The sequence below is a fragment of the Schistocerca americana genome, chromosome 2 (assembly GCF_021461395.2).
Source record: "Schistocerca americana isolate TAMUIC-IGC-003095 chromosome 2, iqSchAmer2.1, whole genome shotgun sequence".
In the NCBI taxonomy this organism is placed as follows: Eukaryota; Metazoa; Arthropoda; class Insecta; order Orthoptera; family Acrididae; genus Schistocerca; species Schistocerca americana.
Window position 1 is genome coordinate 116,697,855 of NC_060120.1, and position 18,185 is coordinate 116,716,039.

Consider the following 18,185-nt stretch of genomic DNA (forward strand, 5'->3'; position numbering starts at 1 on the left):
CTATTTGAACCATTTTTGAACATGGTGTTACAGTCGGCGCACGAGCAATGTGACGCAGCATTTCCGAGGTAGCGCTGAAGTGGTGATTTTCTCGCACGAAAGGGACCTACGACGATTGAATAGAATCGTTCATCGTGACAGAAGTGCAAGCCCTATGAAAATTGCTGGAGATTTCAATGATGAGCCATCAATAACTGTCAGCGTGCGAACGAACCATTTAACGAAACATCATCGATATGGGCTTTCGGAGCCGAAGGCCCACTCGTGTACCCTTGATAACCGCAGGACACAAAGATTTATGCCTCGTCTGGGCCCGTCAACACCGACAGTGGACTATTGACGACTGGAAACATGTTGCTTGGTCGTACGAGTCTCGTTTCAAGTTGAATCGATCGGATGGACGTGTACACATATGGAGACAACCTCATGAATCCATGGACCTTGTACGTCAGCAGGGAACTGTCCAAGCTGGTGAAGGACCTGTAATGGTGCGGGGCGTGTGCAGTTGGAGTGATATGAGACCCCTGATACGTCTCGATACGACTCTGACAGGTGACACGTATGTAAGCATCCTATCTGATCGCCTGCATCCATTCAAGTCCTTTGTGCATTCCGACGGACTTGGGTAATTCCAGCAGGAGAATGTGATGCCCCACACATCCCGAATTGCTAAAGAGTGACTCTAGGAACATTCTTCCGAGTTTGAACACTTCCGCTGGCGACCAGACTCCCCAGACATGATAATTATTGAGCATATCTGGGATGCCTTGCAACGTGTTGTTCAGAAGAGATCTCCACCCCCTCGTACTCTTACGAATTTATGGACAACTCGGCAGGATTCATGGTGTCAATTCCCTCCAGCACTACTCCAGACATTAGTCGCGTACGTGCCACGTCGTCATGCAGCACTTCTGCGTGCTCTCGGGGGCCCTATACGATATTAGGCAGGTGTACCAGTTTCCGTGGCTCTTTAGTGTTTTTTGGTAAATATACATGGTGGGTCTCTTAAGTGTTGTCAGGCGCATTTCCTCTGGTGCTTCAGCAGGTATTTGCAATTTCGTTTCAGCATTGTGTACCAGGTGTCAGCCCAGACAAATTGTGCTCATCACGTCTTTCAAGCGACGCCCGTCAGCAAAACTATTGTGCAAAAATCTGAAGTAAAGAGTTTCGCTAACAACGTTTCCCCTTTACCGCGGGATGCCCAGTGTCAATGGAAAGCGTTGGTTTGTTTCCCGTTACAATCAAAATTATTTTGAAAGCGGAATTTTACGTGCCCATTCGATAGATCGTTGCCAAGTTATTCTAGTCCGATATTCGATTTATTGATGTGTATTAACAGGGGCAGTAAAACACGAAGAATAACTCGCAGATCTTCAGCGACAGCAACGCACTGTCCCAAGCTGACTGCTACCGCCAAGCACGCAGGAATGCTGACTGTGTGTCGTTGCTGGATTGCAGTGTTGATTCTTTATGTCTTGCTGCTCCTGTTAATACATACTGATAAAACGAATATCGGAATAGACTAATTTGGGAGCGCTCTAATGAATGTTGTTGTTGTTGTCTTCAGTCCTGACACTGGTTTGATGCAACTCTCCATGCTACTCTAACCTGTGCAAGCTTCTTCATCTCCCAGTACCTACTGCAAACTACATCCTTCTGAATCTGCTTAGTGTATTCATCTTTTGGTCTCCCTCTACGATTTTTACCCTCCACGCTGCCCTCCAATGCTAAATTTGTGATCCCTTGATGCCTCAAAACATGTCCTACCAACCGATCCCTTCTTCTTGTCAAGTTGTGCCACAAACTTCTCTTCTCTCCAATCCTATTCAGTACCTCCTCATTAGTTACGTGATCTACCCACCTTATCTTCAGCATTCTTCTGTAGCACCACATTTCGAAAGCTTCTATTCTCTTCTTGTCCAAACTAGTTATCGTCCATGTTTCACTTCCATACATAGCTACACTCCATACAAATACTTTCAGAAACGACTTCCTGACACTTAAATCTATACTCGATTTTAACAAATTTCTCTTCTTCAGAAACGATTTCCTTGCCATTGCCAGTCTACATTTTATATCCTCTGTACTTCGACCATCATCTGTTATTTTACTCCCTAAATAGCAAAACTCCTTTACTACTTTAAGTGCCTCATTTCCTAATCTAATTCCCTCAGCATCACCAGATTTAATTTGACTACATTCCATTATCCTCGTTTTGCTTTTGTTGATGTTCATTTTATATCCTCCTTTCAAGACACTGTCCATTCCGTTCAACTGCTCTTCCAAGTCCTTTGCTGTCTCTGATAGAATTACAATGTCATCGGCAAACCTCAAAGTTTTTACTTCTTCTCCATGAATTTTAGTACCTACTCCGAATTTTTCTTTTGTTTCCTTTACTGCTTGCTCAATATACAGATTGAATAACATCGGGGAGAGGCTACAGCCCTGTCTCACTCCTTTCCCAACCACTGCTTCCCTTTCATGCCCCTCAACTCTTATAACTGCCATCTGGTTTCTGTACAAATTGTAAATAGCTTTCCGCTCCCTGTATTTTACCCCTACCACCTTCAGAATTTGAAAGAGAGTATTCCAGTTAACATTGTCAAAAGCTTTCTCAAAGTCTACAAATGCTAGAAACGTAGGTTTACCTTTTCCTAATCTTTCTTCTAAGATAAATCGTAAGGTTAGTATTGCCTCACGTGTTCCAACATTTCTACGAAATCCAAACTGATCTTCCCCGAGGTCCACTTCTACCAGTTTTTCCATTCGTCTGTAAAGAATTCTCGTTAGTATTTTGCAACTGTGACTTATTAAACTGATAGTTCGGTAATTTTCACATCTGTCAACACCTGCTTTCTTTGGGATTGGAATTATTATATTCTTCTTGAAGTCTGAGGGTATTTCGCCTGTCTCATACATCTTGCTCACCAGATGGTAGAGTTTTGTCATGACTGGCTCTCCCAAGGCCGTCAGTAGTTCTAATGGAATGTTATCTACTCCCGGGGCATTGTTTCGACTCAGGTCTTTCAGTGCTCTGTCAAACTCTTCACGCAGTATCTTATCTCCCATTTCGTCTTCATCTACATCCTCTTCCATTTCCATAATATTGTCCTCAAGTACATCGCCCTTGTATAAACCCTCTATATACTCCTTCCACCTTTCTGCCTTCCCTTCTTTGCTTAGAACTGGGTTTCCATCTGAGCTCTTGATATTCATGCAAGTGGTTCTCTTTTCTGCAAAGGTCTCTTTAATTTTCCTGTAGGCAGTATCTATCTTACCCCTAGTGAGACAGGCCTCTACATCCTTACATTTGTCACCTAGCCATCCCTGCTTAGCCATTTTGCACTTCCTGTCGATCTCATTTTTGAGACGTTTGTATTCCTTTTTGCCTGCTTCATTTACTGCATTTTTATATTTTCTCCTTTCATCAATTAAATTCAATATTTCTTCTGTTACCCAAGGATTTCTATTAGCCCTCGTCTTTTTACCTACTTGATCGTCTGCTGCCTTCACTACTTCATCCCTCAGAGCTACCCATTCTTCTTCTATTGTATTTCTTTCCCCCATTCCTGTCAATTGTTCCCTTATGCTCTCCCTGAAACTCTCTACAACTTCTGGTTCTTTCAGTTTATCCAGGTCCCATCTCCTTAAATTCTCACCTTTTTGCAGTTTCTTCAGTTTCAATCTACAGTTCATAACCAATAGATTGTGGTCAGAATCCACATCTGCCCCTGGAAATGTCTTACAATTTAAAACCTGGTTCCTAAATCTCTGTCTTACCATTATATAATCTATCTGATACCTTTTAGTATCTCCAGGATTCTTCCAGGTATACAACCTTCTTTTATGATTCTTGGACCAAGTGTTAGCTATGATTAAGTTATGCTCTGTGCAAAATTCTACAAGGCGGCTTCCTCTTTCATTTCTTCCCCCCAATCCATATTCACCTACTATGTTTCCTTCTCTCCCTTTTCCTACTGACGAATTCCAGTCACCCATGACTATTAAATTTTCGTCTCCCTTCACTACCTGAGTAATTTCTTTTATCTCGTCATACATTTCATCAATTTCTTCATCATCTCCAGAGCTAGTTGGCATATAAACTTGTACTACTCTAGTAGGCATGGGCTTTGTGTCTGTCTTGGCCACAATAATGCGTTCACTATGCTGTTTGTAGTAGCTAACCCGCACTCCTATTTTTTTATTCATTATTAAACCTACTCCTGCATTACCCCTATTTGATTTTGTATTTATAACCCTGTAATCCCCTGACCAAAAGTCTTGTTCCTCCTGCCACCGAACTTCACTAATCCCCACTATATCTAACTTTAACCTATCTGTGGTGTCACCGCCAGACACCACACTTGCTAGGTGGTAGCTTTAAATCGGCCGCGGTCCATTAGTACATGTCGGACCCGCGTGTCGCCACTGTCAGGGATTGCAGACCGAGCGCCACCACAAGGCAGGTCTCGAGATACGGACTAGCACTCGCCCCAGTTGTACGGACGACTTTGCTAGCGACTACATGGACGAAGCATTGCTCATTAGCCGAGCCAATAGTTAGAATAGCCTTCAGCTAAGTCAATGGCTACGACCTAGCAAGGCGCCATTAGTAACATTGCATGTATCTAAAGAGTCTCACTTGTATCGCCACAATCTCCAGATGTACCAAAAGGATGGATTAAAGTTAAGTACTCCAGAAGCTACGTACTTTTCTTTATAGCATTCATTACGTATCCTGTTTCAGACCTCACGCCATCCTGCTTTAGCTAAACGCGTGCCTTTTGGCTTCCTCTCATTGTGTCTAGGCTGTCTTGTCTAGACACAACACTATCCATTTCCCTTTTTAGATTTTCTAATCTACCTGCCCGATTAAGGGATCTGACATTCCACGCTCCGATCCGTAGAACGCCATTTTTCTTTCTCCTGATAACGACGTCCTCTTGAGTAGTCCCCGCCCGGAGATCCGAATGGGAAACTATTTTACCTCCGGAATATTTTACCCAAGAGGACGCCATCATCATTTAATCATACAGTAAAGCTGCATGAATAGGCACGTAAAATTCCGATTTAAAAATCATTTTGTTTCTAATGGGAAGAAAACCGACGCTTTCCGTCGATATTTGGCATCGGATGAAAGACGTGACGTGCAGTAAAGCGGAAACATTGTTGGCAAAACTCTCGAAAAGTTCTTGATCGATTTGCTTCAGATTTTTAAACGATATTGTACTAAACATTCAGACGGACATACGCTACATATTTTTTAATATCTCTGGTTAGAATATTATCGGAGAAGGGGAAAACATATGGCAAAAGAAAAAAAAATAGTTACAAAATGTAGCAATAGATGGCGCTGTAAGCATCATAATTTAATAGTGGTCGACTACAAATGACAAATGAATCATACAGCAATGCCCAAGGTGTACGTCTGACGTTAAACAAACTGTACTACTCAATGTGCATAGGTGTACAGGTGTGATACTGTTAGTTACGTAAGCCCATCCACCACGGCAAGGTCACATCATATCGGATGGGAAAAATCGGTTTTTAATTGTCCCGAGAACAAAAACCGCATTAAAAAGCATCAGTCACATTGGTTTTTAATTGTCCTGAGCCGAAAAATCGCATAAAAAGCATCAATCAAAACCGAATCGGATTATTAATTTCTGTGTGACTGGCGCAAAACGTGTTCAATATACTGTCCACCGTTTTCTGCAACAAGTTGAAATCGAGAAACAGCATGTTCCACAACTGACCGAAGTGTTTCTGGGGTAACATTCAAAATGTGTTGCGCTATGCGTGCCTTCAATGCAACTAAGTTTGGAATCGGAACACTGAACACAACATCTTTCAGATAGCCTCACAGCCAGAAGTCACACGGATTAAGATCAGGTGACTGGGATGGTCAGACTGTAGGGAAATGGCGGCTGATAATTCCAGCATTTCCGAAATGGCACTTCAGCAGCTGCTTAACTGGATTTGCAATGTGCGGAGGTGCGCCATCTTGCATAAAGATGATCCCATCCACACATCCACGCTGTTGAAGAGCTAGAATGACGTGGTTGTGCACAAGACACTCATAGCGCTTACCAGTGATAGTACTGTTAACAGGACAGGAGGCACCTGTCTCTTCAGAAAAATATGACCCTCTGACAGATGATGCTGTAAACCCGCACCACACAGTGACCTTTTCAGCATGAAGCAGTACTGGTTCATTTGCGTGTGGATTTTCCATTGCTCATATTCGACAATTCTGTGCATTGACATATCCTGTCAGATGGAATTGGGCTTTGTGTGTCCACAAAATCTTCCACGGCCAGTCATTGTTCACTCCTATGCGAGCAAGAAATTCTAAAGCAAAGGTCTTTCTTGTTGACAGTCAACAGGACGTAACTCGTGCACATGGGAGTAGTAAACAAAGTTTGTTCTGCCCCACTCTCCATTGTTGCCAAATATATTTAAGATGGCGGATCCAAGATGGCAGCGATAGATATGGCGATGTCGCAATGACGTCATGGTGGGAAGTTTAAATTTTGGCGGGAAGATAGGTCAATTGAGCTACCTCCACTAACCTAACCTCCCCTCCCTAAGAAAATGACGAGAAGTTCAAATTCCAACAGGACAATGCAACACACCGCAGCTACCTCTATTAACCTAAGAAAATGGGGAGAAAATAGGTCACTTGGGGCACCTCCACTAACCTAGGTCATCCGACTGCCACCTCTTCCTGTGAATTGGCGGGAAAAGGACTCAGCCTGCACTGGACAGGATGGACACGTCTTTATTTTCAGTTTTTATTTAAACTATTTGAGGCAGTACTAGCATCAAGTGTGTTCACCATGAGGCCCAAAATCCAACTGACTTTGTACACAGTACCGCCACCACAGGGCGCCTTTGCCCCTTCTGTGATGTAATCCAAGATGGTGGTCTGGAGGGGAAAAATGGTAGGAACTAATAGGAACCCTTAATCCAGTCATGTGTTAGACTGCAGCCAGTAGGATGGCGGTATCTGGTAACGTTATTGGAGGGGATACAGGGTGGATCCCCCCCATGAACCATGGACCTTGCCGTTGGTGGGGAGGCTTGCGTGCCTCAGCGATACAGATGGCCGTACCGTAGGTGCAACCACAACGGAGGGGTATCTGTTGAGAGGCCAGACAAACATGTGGTTCCTGAAGAGGGGCAGCAGCCTTTTCAGTAGTTGCAGGGGCAACAGTCTGGAAGATTGACTGATCTGGCCTTGTAACATTAACCAAATCGGCCTTGCTGTGCTGGTACTGTGAACGGCTAAAAGCAAGGGGAAACTACAGCTCTCATTTTTCCCGAGAGCATGCAGCTTTACTGTATGGTTAAATGATGATGGTGTCCTCTTGGGTAAAATATTCCGGAGGTAAAATAGTCCCCCATTCGGATCTCCGGGCGGGGACTACTCAAGAGGACGTCGTTAGATATAGTGGGAATTAGTGAAGTTCGGTGGCAGGAGGAACAAGACTTTTGGTCAGGTGATTACAGGGTTATAAATACAAAATCAAATAGGGGTAATGCAGGAGTAGGTTTAATAATGAATAAAAAAATAGGAGTGCGGGTTAGCTACTACAAACAGCATAGTGAACGCATTATTGTGGCCAAGATAGACACAAAGCCCATGCCTACTAGAGTAGTACAAGTTTATATGCCAACTAGCTCTGGAGATGATGAAGAAATTGATGAAATGTATGACGAGATAAAAGAAATTACTCAGGTAGTGAAGGGAGACGAAAATTTAATAGTCATGGGTGACTGGAATTCGTCAGTAGGAAAAGGGAGAGAAGGAAACATAGTAGGTGAATATGGATTGGGGGGAAGAAATGAAAGAGGAAGCTGCCTTGTAGAATTTTGCACAGAGTATAACTTAATCATAGCTAACACTTGGTTCAAGAATCATGAAAGAAGGTTGTATACCTGGAAGAATCCTGGAGATACTAAAAGGTATCAGATAGATTACATAATGGTAAGACAGAGATTTAGGAACCAGGTTTTAAATTGTAAGACATTTCCAGGGGCAGATGTGGATTCTGACCACAATCTATTGGTTATGAACTATAGATTGAAACTGAAGAAACTGCAAAAAGGCGGGAATTTAAGGAGATGGGACCTGGATAAACTGAAAGAACCAGATGTTGTAGAGAGTTTCAGGGAGAGCATAAGGGAACAATTGACAGGAATGGGGGAAAGAAATACAGTAGAAGAAGAATGGGTAGCTCTGAGGGATGAAGTAGTGAAGGCAGCAGAGGATCTAGTAGGTAAAAAGACGAGGGCTAATAGAAATCCTTGGGTAACAGAAGAAATATTGAATTTAATTGATGAAAGGAGAAAATATAAAAATGCAGTAAATGAAGCAGGCAAAAAGGAATACAAACGTCTCAAAAATGAGATCGACAGGAAGTGCAAAATGGCTAAGCAGGGATGGCTAGGTGACAAATGTAAGGATGTAGAGGCCTGTCTCACTAGGGGTAAGATAGATACTGCCTACAGGAAAATTAAAGAGACCTTTGCAGAAAAGAGAACCACTTGCATGAATATCAAGAGCTCAGATGGAAACCCAGTTCTAAGCAAAGAAGGGAAGGCAGAAAGGTGGAAGGAGTATATAGAGGGTTTATACAAGGGCGATGTACTTGAGGACAATATTATGGAAATGGAAGAGGATGTAGATGAAGACGAAATGGGAGATAAGATACTACGTGAAGAGTTTGACAGAGCATTGAAAGACCTGAGTCGAAACAAGGCCCCGGGAGTAGACAACATTCCATTAGAACTACTGATGGCCTTGGGAGAGCCAGTCATGACAAAACTCTACCATCTGGTGAGCAAGATGTATGAGACAGGCGAAATACCCTCAGACTTCAAGAAGAATATAATAATTCCAATCCCAAAGAAAGCAAGTGTTGACAGATGTGAAAATTACCGAACTATCAGTTTAATAAGTCACAGTTGCAAAATACTAACGCGAATTCTTTACAGACGAATGGAAAAACTGGTAGAAGCGGACCTCGGGGAAGATCAGTTTGGATTCCGTAGAAATGTTGGAACACGTGAGGCAATACTAACCTTACGACTTATCTTAGAAGAAAGATTAAGAAAAGGCAAACCTACGTTTCTAGCATTTGTAGACTTAGAGAAAGCTTTTGACAATGTTAACTGGAATACTCTCTTTCAAATTCTGAAGGTGGCAGGGGTAAAATACAGGGCGCGGAAGGCTATTTAAAATTTGTACAGAAACCAGATGGCAGTTATAAGAGTCGAGGGGCATGAAAGGGAAGCAGTGGTTGGGAAAGGAGTGAGACAGGGTTGTAGCCTCTCCCCGATGTTATTCAATCTGTATATTGAGCAAGCAGTAAAGGAAACAAAAGAAAAATTCGGAGTAGGTATTAAAATTCATGGAGAAGAAGTAAAAACTTTGAGGTTTGCCGATGACATTGTAATTCTATCAGAGACAGCAAAGGACTTGGAAGAGCAGTTGAACGGAATGGACAGTGTCTTGAAAGGAGGATATAAGATGAACATCAACAAAAGCAAAACGAGGATAATGGAATGTAGTCAAATTAAATCTGGTGATGCTGAGGGAATTAGATTAGGAAATGAGGCACTTAAAGTAGTAAAGGAGTTTTGCTATTTAGGGAGTAAAATAACAGATGATGGTCGAAGTAGAGAGGATATAAAATGTAGACTGGCAATGGCAAGGAAATCGTTTCTGAAGAAGAGAAATTTGTTAACATCGAGTATAGATTTAAGTGTTAGGAAGTCGTTTCTGATAGTATTTGTATGGAGTGTAGCCATGTATGGAAGTGAAACATGGACGATAACTAGTTTGGACAAGAAGAGAATAGAAGCTTTCGAAATGTGGTGTTACAGAAGAATGCTGAAGATAAGGTGGGTAGATCACGTAACTAATGAGGAGGTACTGAATAGGATTGGGGAGAAGAGAAGTTTGTGGCACAACTTGACAAGAAGAAGGGATCGGTTGGTAGGACATGTTTTGAGGCATCAAGGGATCACAAATTTAGCATTGGAGGGCAGCGTGGAGGGTAAAAATCGTAGAGGGAGACCAAGAGATGAATACACTAAGCAGATTCAGAAGGATGTAGGTTGCAGTAGGTACTGGGAGATGAAGAAGCTTGCACAGGATAGAGTAGCATGGAGAGCTGCATCAAACCAGTCTCAGGACTGAAGACCACAACAACAACAACAATAACAGGGTGGACTCAGCAGCTCTGGGACCCCAGTCTTGCTCAGTCAGCCAGCAGCAGCAGAAGAGGAAGAACTATGAAGGGTTTAAGCAGTTGCAATCCACAGCCATGCAGAACAGGAGGAAATGGAAAAGCAAGTATCCCATATCACATATTTCTCTGTGGTTAGCATTATTATTATTATATTATTATAATTATAATAATTATTATTATTGTTTGTTTTCGCATCTTGGTCCATATGTAATCCTTCCTCGTCCTTGCTCAGCAGTAGCCCTTGACGCATCTAAGCCCACAGGGTCAAGCACCAACATGCCGATCTCTGCCACATCTGGACCTGTAGCAACCTCAGCTGCCATCTTGTCGAGACCTGCACCGACCTCTGGACCTGTGGCAGCAACAACCTCCAGCATGTATGAACCTGTATAGTCTGTCGGTAAACTGAAGAGCGAGCGCGCGAGTCCCCACTCTGCCTGCCCTGCTACGTCACAGGGTGCTTCTACAGGCTGTTTCACAACGTAGTACCGTCCCTGCCGAAGCGCGCGGTTTAAATCTGTGAGGACGCTGTGTACAGATACGTCCCGTGTGCGTTTATTTTCAAACAAATGCGTTAAGATTACAAGGAAAACAAAAGACGATAGCTTCTTCGAAACAAAACATTATAGAGTAAATAATATTAACATAAGAACGGAAGTCAGGATTCTAGTACAAACATAGAACCGAATGCCTATTCATATAAATGTATGTTCCTCTATTCGTGAGACGAACCAGATTTAGTGCAATCAGTCTGTAGAATTTAAGACTTGTTCTTACTTTGTGTTTCTACTAAAAGGTAGAAGTTTTCTTTGAAGGGCTGCATTAAAACTTAACAATTCTTGCAACACGAAGAGTGTTTAAAAAGTAACTAGAAATTTATAATTACGTGTGTTGTATTAGTTCGATTTGTATTAGTTCGATTTGTATTAGTTCGATTCGCACTGCTTTTTTTTGTCATTGTCTTCGTAAACATGTCTGAAAAGTATTTCCAGGTAAATCCCATTTCACGCAATGTGTTGTGTAAAACATCTTTTTGCAACGAAAATGTATTTTTTGTTTCACGCCAGTGAGTAATTTCCGTAATGTGGGCATTATTTTTTGGTTTATGTAAAAGTCCTCCATCGTTTGTCGAAAGACCGATTTTGTGAAACTGTCTATAACGATGGGTTTCCGCCCTAAATTATTAGTTTTCCTTCGCGGCGATTCCAGTAAACCATGCGCCTTGTTTTCGCGTCCCTTCCTTATGCGTCCTATTTTGGCGAGGCTGACGTTTGAATAAACTGCAGCCCTTTCATTGGGACTGGTAACATTAGCCAACAATTCTTTCTGTGTCGCCTCCTTAACACACGCTGTAATAACGTTAGAGACGATCGAACGCTCGTTCTGCGCAAGTATCTTCTTCGTATTCTGCACATCTCCTTGCGATGCAGGGCGATTATCCATCACTTACGGATACTGAAGTATATCAGTGAGTACACTGAGTCAACTGACTGAGGTCGGCAACTAAGATCCCACGAACAGAAACGACGTACATCACTGCACGCCGAAATACACCGCTACATAGGTAACGGGCAACAGATTTTGGGTTGCCCTGTAGGCCAGTGGCAGGGTTCTTCCGGGAAAGGCCACTTCCCCCACCAAAAACGCTGCTCGCTCTTCAGTTTACAGACAGACTATAGCGACCGCATGGGATCCTGTAGCACACATAGCCCACTGGCTGGAGCAGGACAAGGAGTTGTTGTTGTCTGTTCCACTTATCGATTTGTGTGATGTGGAGATGCGATCTGCTCCCAGCACATCGAACGCTGCTGGTGGTCCTAAACAACAGCAAGATGGAGGACTGTACTGGTCACCAACATACAACACATCCCAACAGAACATCCATGTGCTAGTGCAACCACAGAGTGCGGATGCTGTGGATAAGAAGGCATCGAGTGTACCCATACAATTTAACTCCCAGTGGAACGAAACGTGTAAATGTTGGTATAGAAGCACATCATCTCTGGGGCTTTCATGTGAGAATAGAAATTGAAAATGCATCAAAGGGTGTTAAAGTGCCAATTTCCGAGTTCGACTGGGATGAAAGATGTTGCGCAGAGCACTACATCAGTCAGCAGATGACTACAGAGTTTTATACAACCCATTCACCCCCCAACACTCACCTTACTGGTGTGACACTATCTATTACAACAGTGTATGGTGACTGTGCACTATGTGTGAAATTGGGTGATAACTGTGTTTATCTAAGGCACACCTCAGTTACGAAGTTACTTGTGTATGATCTGGATACTGCACTACGTCTTGCTTTGGAGAGATTGAACTGCTGGTTGCCGAGCATAGACTCCACATACAGTGATGTAAACTTCCTACATGTGCATAGTGTACATGTTGATGATCTGAAGCAGTACCTTTGTTTGCACATGAACGCTGAACCGAAAGAGAAACAGATTAAATGTGCTTGTGGAAAACCTGAGTACTGTGTGGCATCCACTGGCTTGAGGGAGATATGCGCAGAATTTATTGCGTGTCAAAAGCTTTGTTTGAGAAATATTGTACAGGTGCGAAGAAGAAGATAAAGGAAGAGTCTGATGATTTTCTTGAAATACTGCATCCTATGTATGATATTTAAATAAATAAATAATGTATGTGTGTATAATCTCAGACTGTGTTTGTGTTTTATTTCATACCTCTCTCATTGTAGTCAAAGTATTATGCTTATTAATATTTTTTTCAATGCAACATCTATAACGATGCAGCTTCATGGCAGGGTGGGTGAAACGTCCTCATTGCAAGGACTTTTTTGTCGGTGACTGGTCCTATGAATATGCAAAAGAAGACTTGAGGAAGAAGAAGAATGGAATTCTCCTTCCTGCAATTATTGTAGGTCCATCCAGTTGTGGCAAGACTAATGTCCTCATGACGCTGCTAACACATATAGATGGAGTTCGATTTGAACATGCTTGTGTATTCACAAAAACACCGTTTCAACCCAAGTATTAGCTGTTACAGGAGATAATGCGCAGTGTAGATGGTGTTAATACACGACATTCAGTGAAAACGATGATATCTCTCCACATGTAAAAGCAAAGCCAAGCACAGTCTTCATATTTGACGATGTTGCTATGGAAAACCAGGACCGAATTTGAAAATATTTCTGTTTCGGTCGTCATATGGGTGCTGATGTATTTTATCTAAGCCAGACATATTCCAGAATCCCGAAACAGTTGGTTAGGGATAATGCAAACCTCATTATGGCCTTCAAACAAGACAACCCGAATTTAAAGCACATTTACCAGGCACATGTCGGAACTGACATGTCGTTGATTGATTTTGTAAAGATATGAGCTGATTGCTGGAATCATTCATCGTATGGGTTTCCCACTATTGATAAAACAAGAAAACTGGGTGACGCTTGATACAGGCGAAACTTTCAAGAGTTTCTGCATATACAGGGTTATTACAAATGATTGAAGCGATTTCACAGCTCTACAATAACTTTGTTATTTGAGATGTTTTCACAATGTTTTGCACACACATACAAAAACTCAAAAAGTTTTTTTAGGCATTCACAAATGTTCGGTATGTGCCCCTTTAGTGATTCGGCAGACATCAAGCCGATAATCAAGTTCCTCCCACACTCGGCGCAGCATGTCCCCAGCAATGAGTTCGAAAGCATCGTTGATGCGAGCTCGCAGTTCTGGCACGTTTCTTGGTAGAGGAGGTTTAAACACTGAATCTTTCACATAACACCACAGAAAGAAATCGCATGGGGTTAAGTCGGGAGAGCGTGGAGGCCATGACTTGAAATGCTGATCGTGATCTCCACCACGACCGATCCATCGGTTTTCCAATCTCCTGTTGAAGAAATGCCGAACATCATGATGGAAGTGCAGTGGAGCACCATCCTGTTGAAAGATGAAGTCGGCGCTGTCGGTCTCCAGTTGTGGCATGAGCCAATTTTCCAGCATGTCCAGATACACGTGTCCTGTAACGTTTTTTTCGCAGTAGAAAAAGGGGCCGTAAACTTTAAACCGTGAGATTGCACAAAACACGTTAACTTTTGGTGAATTGCAAATTTGCTGCACGAATGCATGGGGATTCTCTACCGCCCAGATTCGCGCATTGTGTCTGTTCACTTCACCATCAAGAAAAAATGTTGCTTCATCACTGAAAACAAGTTTCGCACTGAACGCATCCTCTTCCATGAGCTGTTGCAACCGCGCCGAAAATTCAAAGCGTTTGACTTTGTCATCGGGTGTCAGGGCTTGTAGCAATTGTAAACGGTAAGGCTTCTGCCTTAGCCTTTCCCGTAAGATTTTCCAAACCGTCGGCTGTGGTACGTTTAGCTCCCTGCTTGCTTTATTCGTCGACTTCCGCGCGCTACGCGTGAAACTTGCCCTCACGCGTTCAACCGTTTCTTCGCTCACTGCAGGCCGACCCGTTGATTTCCCCTTACAGAGGCATCCAGAAGCTTTAAACTGCGCATACCATCGCCGATTGGAGTTAGCAGTTGGTGGATCTTTGTTGAACTTCGTCCTGAACTGTCGTTGCACTGTTATGACTGACTGATGTGAGTGCATTTCAAGCACGACATACGCTTTCTCGGCTCCTGTCGCCATTTTGTCTCACTGCGCTCTCGAGCGCTCTGGAAGCAGAAACCTGAAGTGCGGCTTCAGCCGAACAAAACTTTATGAGTTTTTCTACGTATCTGTAGTGTGTCGTGACCATATGTCAATGAATGGAGCTACAGTGAATTTATGAAATCGCTTCAATCATTTGTAATAGCCCTGTATAGCAGGGTAAGAGAGGATAGTAGATCAGTATACGCTACACCATGGACAAATTCGCACGCATGTCTAGCTCTCAACCCGAGAGAATGGGTGTACACAGACAGAACATTCGCCTGTACATGGATGCGAAAATTCGAGCTATTGTGCATGAAGTTGGAGGTATGTGCAGGGAACTAGAGACGTATTACCAGACTCTTCTGAGAACGGTGAATGCTTTGAATGAGTTAGTTAACGAAGTCAGCTAGAAAGTAACCAGCTTAACTGAAAAGGTCGAGGCTATTGAAGGGAAAATAGATGTAGAGTTCCTTGTTGTTGAGGAGGGGAAGCAGACACATAGTAAGTGGAAGAAGAAGAGCGGATTTGTAAAGCCTCACGCTGTGGAGATGTCTGATTAGTATACACCAAGGTGTCAACGAAGCAGAAAGTGATTCACGCGTGGAAAGCAGTTCATGAGAAATTACGGTTGCTGAGGTTATGGCATATGGATCGACAGCAAACACTAAGAGAGACCTTTAAGCTGGTTACTGAATCTCTCAGACAACTCTCAGCAAAAACAAAAACACACAGTAACGATGGTGTTGCCATTAACGAATTCATTATCCGTCATTAGAACATTCGGCGTTAGCAGGGGAAGACTGTACATGTTGGGCATGCATCCTATAACTGTAACTGATGACACAATACAGATTAGTGATAAGCGGTTTGAGAGAACATCTAGCTTAATGAATCTTATTTTCCTAAGACCTACCAAAAAACCTATAAATTATTCCATTAAAGATAGGGAAACGTACCATGAAATACTGCACATGACTGATATACACAAGATCGCGAAAAGCCTGGGCAACAGAAATATAAAACCATTATAAAAGCAATTCTTGATGGCGAAACGAACAACTACAACAGCAGTGATGATGGTTTTGACATTGAGCATAAAGCAGTGAACAATCGAATCCCACAGTATATATATTATGACGACCCTAACGAGCTAATAGATCGACTACGACTGCTCATCGCATCAGCTACTGCAGGTAATACAGCTCATTCGAATGAGGCTGTTTCTGTAATCTTTGAGCTGAGAGAGAGAGAGAGAGGTATCATCGAATAAGTATGGAGACAGTAGTTCGAGAAATGCTAAATCACTCAGCCATATACTACACCTGGACATCCATACAAATGCCTACGATGAAGTAAATGGGGGATCTAGCTTTATCAAGCTCCCTAAAGATATAGCTAATAAGCATGCATGCATTAATGTCGAAAATAGAAAGGATCAGGCTTATTTTGCGAAGCTGACCCTCTGACTTCAACACCAAACTCAACTTTGGGGTGTGCAATAATTCGATGTAAAGCATCGCATTGCATTTAATGGTGGGATTCCACAGATCATTGACTAGCTTAAACTCCGTTTCCACGACAGGAAAGTATGCCCTTGGAAATCGAACAGGGTTGCTGTACCCTCCTGCCGGGTTCTCGACCCTCGTGATGAGATTCACTCCTCAAAAGTGTCTGCAGTCACCGAGTATTCTAACTGTCGTATGATATCACTGACCTGATGTCCTTCACTAAAAGGACGAGAGAGAGAACTGCCACTAGACACAGGATCATCTATATTAGTATTAATACTATTTTGAGTCCACCCCGTTAATGATGGTGTTGGGAGGGGAAGTCGGTATGTGGCGAGGTGCACGTACCTTGCATCCTGACAAGGCTCATACGATGTTGATGATGACAGAGGAGGATATTGTGTTGTTACTGGGTCAGTGAGATGGGAACAACCAGGCTGTGGCAGTGGCTGCTGATGCTGTTGTAGACCTGACCCAGTAACTTGAGGGGCAGTGGTTCGTTGCTCAGCACACGAACGCCAGAGTGGCGATGCTGGGATGGTGGCGGCAGCAGTGGCTACCCACACAGCGAGAAGTGGCGCCCTTATAGGTGAGGCGTGCCTTACCGAGTGCCGCTTTGGTGAGGAAGATGGTTTAGCTGCCACCGGTATGCACACCACACTGTATATTCTACACGTCTGCTGTATAAGAAGTGATAAAATAAATAATAGTTAAGTACACTGTTTACCGCTGCTGGCGCAGTGAAAGAAAGATTTCTGACAATCAGAGGGAGTAAATACCTTTCTCGCTCTGGCTCCATGGCATTAACACTTGATCGGGCGACTCCACTGCACCCTCAAAAAAGTCATCATAATCATCTTCTAGTAGGGCCAGGTCAGAGAACCTTTGTATGTCCTCGTCTGTCTCGCCTACAACAACAACAACAACAAACAAGATATATAAACCGATTTGTTACAGAAAAAAACTTCCTATACTACTATCACTACTACTAGAGGCATGTAATCTTTTTTTAAACTTACAGGTATACTGCTTGGGCATCTCATTATTTGCTGGAGGTTGTTCCTGCATCTGCTGGTGAACAGCCTCCAGCTGCCTGTCCAATAAATCAATGTCCTCTAGAGCTGTACCTGTAACAGGACGAGACATAATTTTATTTATTTTGAATGTCGAGTTAGACAGAAAGATCACACATGGATTTTTTTTCTATACTTATGTGCGTATTGTTGTTGCTGGTTATCCACAGCTGGAGGCTGTTCCACGTAGCGTTGCTGCTGCTGCTGCAGTAGATAGTTGTTTTCAGCCCCCACCTCTGCCTCCAGCTGAATTTGCATTTGCTTCAAGTGGGCTAGAGGAACAAAAAAAAAAAGTAGAAGAAGTATGAAATAAGAAAAATTTTAATCGCTACTATACAAGAACAAATTACATTGAAAATTATACTCACGAGGCAATTCTGGGTGTGAACCCAACACAGAAGGCTGGACTTCCAGAATCTGTCGCGGTCCAGGCCCCTCCTGTCTCTCCTCAGACTCCAAGACAAAATCCTGGAGTTGTACTATAACAAGAAGACAGAATTAATAAGGCGAATTTAACATACACACGAAAATTTACATTCAAATATAAATTATTTGCTCACTGCTAATCCTGTCTCCAGAACTCTAAGCCTCTTGCCGCTCCAATCTGAAGCGTTGCTGCAGCTACTTCTCTTCATTTTGTGGATAGAAAAGAACAAGTAAACATACATACACGATGGAACGTACAACAAGGCAGACAGCAGCGGACTGAGGACGATTGTG

At 42.9% G+C, this 18,185-nt stretch overlaps 1 long non-coding RNA gene across 1 annotated transcript; it reads right to left on the minus strand.

Moving 5' to 3' along the window:
- Positions 1–17,410: 17,410 nt before the first annotated feature.
- LOC124593690 lies at positions 17,411–17,925 on the minus strand. The gene is made up of 3 exons (XR_006978141.1): positions 17,834–17,925; positions 17,602–17,737; positions 17,411–17,519 (listed from the first exon to the last, which is right to left on the minus strand). It is a non-coding gene; the product is annotated as an uncharacterized LOC124593690 (long non-coding RNA).
- Between the last annotated feature and the right edge of the window lie 260 nt (positions 17,926–18,185).